The following is a 2306-nucleotide window of genomic DNA, read 5'->3' as shown; positions in this document are numbered from 1 at the left end:
TTTCTTTGGAATGGGAACAAATATAGATCTCTTCCAGTCAGTTGGCCAAGTGGTTGTTCTCCAGATTTCTTGGCACAGCTTGGTGAGCACATCCAGGGCAACATCTGTTATCTGAAATACTTCAATTGGTATACCATCTATTCCTGGGGCTTTAGACATATTATTCCTTTTTACAGATACAGATGTTACCTGTTGTTGTTGACTGCCTTTGAGTCAAGTACAAATCATAGCAACCCTATGAACAAAAGGCCTGAAGGCCCTCTACAATTATCGACATTTATCAAAGTTCATAGAATTTCTGGAGGCATGTTGTTTAGGAAGTGCAACCATCACCATTTCTAAGATTTTCTTTTCATGGTTAAGTCTCTGGTGGTATCCATGAACAGACTTTCTGTTCTGACAGTTAAGATGCCCAGTTAAGCAGTATAACAAAGTATACAAAGTATATCAACAAAGTAGACAAATGATGGCAAAGGAGAGATGTGGATTCACTTATTCAGCAAATATTTATGGAATACTTTTTCTATCCCAGACAGTGTGCTATTCACTAAGGATACAAATTTGGAAGTATCACCAAGGAACATAATTTTAGTAAGTTTTCTGATACACAGCCTTGGGTGCTCCAGGAGCCATACATACAGTGCTCACTGAAAGATTGGCGGTTTGAATCTGTCAGTGGGAAGGGACAAAGATGGATAGTTCCTATAAAGATTTACAGCCTCACAAACCCAATAGAAAGGCACAATGAATTGGAATTGACTTGATGGCCAAGGGCTGGAGTTGGGTACATATATGATGGTTATCTATTGCAGACTAAATGAGAAAGGTGCCATTGAAGATTTCCTAAAGGTAGTAAAACCTGAGCTGTGACTTGAAAAATAAATAGGAGTTAGATGCAAGTATAGAAAGTGAGTTGGGAGGAAAGTGTTATTTACAAAACAAGAAACTGATGGTGAGGCACCAAGAAAGGCAGATTCTAAGAACTATAGTTACTGTGTTAACAATGAGTTGGAACCAAGCCATAGCTGACCACCAGTGGATTTTCAGAGGCAGTAAATCACAGGGGAGGAGATTGCTCATTTTTTATTTGTGTGGAGCACCTGGTAGTTTGGAACCATGTGCTTTTGTGTTGGCAGTGCAACTTCTTACCTCTAGGCCACCAGAGCTCCCTGAGAACTATAAGTGGTTCTGTAAAACTAGTGTCTAAAGAACACTAGTGAGAGGTAAGTTGAATTGGGGGATAGAGGTCTGATTATGCCAACTTTGCCCAACATAATAAGGACCATGGATTTTATCCCACGTCGGGAGCAGCTGGAAGATCATAAGCTGGAAAACTATGTCATCAGATTTGGTTGAAAATTATCACGCTGGAAGAATTAAATAAAATGAAGTGAAATGGGGTAAGCCAAAGGCAGAAAGACTAGTTTAGTCAGTGAACACAGTGTCTCAGAGATGATGCAGGTGGCATAGGATAGGGCAAGTTTAGGATGGCTCTTAACAGGGTTGCTATGAGTCATACTCAACTCGATGGCACCTAACAACAACAAGCATTTATTAATGTTTAACTCTGGTACACACTAGGAGACTTAATAGAGAACCTACTGTAGTGGCAGAAATGTAGGTGTAACATTCTTATCTACATTTGTTACTTAATAAATGAAGAAACTGAAATTTAGAGAGCTCTGAACATGGTTTCAGTCTCAGCTACAGATCAAACCCTGAATCCACACTGGCTGCAGAAGTAGATTGGGCTTCATCCACTTGGCAAGCTTGGCAACGTTAAAGTGCTTCTGGATGCTTGTTCTTAGGGGCCGTCACGTTGGCTATGACTCATAGTGACCTTCTGAACAACAGACCTGAACCCTGCCCTGTCCTGCACCACCCTCAGGATCAGTGTTAAGTCACTGAGTCAATTCCTTTCACTAGGGATTTTCCTCTCTTTCTTCACCTCTCTGCCTTTCCCACTATGTGCTCTATGTCAGGTCTCTAGAATTTTGCTCATATTCTTCCATCTGTGTGGAATATCTACCATCTTTTCCCTTCTAGTGATCTCCTATCCAAACTTTAAAATTCACTAAAATGTTAATTATCACCTTTATTAATGCTTTTGTGACAGGAGGATTAAGTCTCTCTACTGTTGCATTTTAAAATTCACATGCCATTGTTGTTCAACTCTCAACCTTGATATTTGTTTTCAAATCTTTATGGTGGAGAGAACAGATTTTTCTCTGTAATAAGGGATTTATCTTTAACGGCTCCACAAATTGCTGTCTGTCAGATACTCCTCTAAATCTGAACATTCAGAT

The sequence above is a fragment of the Elephantulus edwardii genome, unplaced genomic scaffold (assembly GCF_000299155.1).
Source record: "Elephantulus edwardii isolate Elephantulus edwardi_28Jun2011 unplaced genomic scaffold, EleEdw1.0 scaffold00280, whole genome shotgun sequence".
Taxonomy (NCBI): Eukaryota; Metazoa; Chordata; class Mammalia; order Macroscelidea; family Macroscelididae; genus Elephantulus; species Elephantulus edwardii.
Note: the sequence above shows the minus strand (reverse complement) of the source record.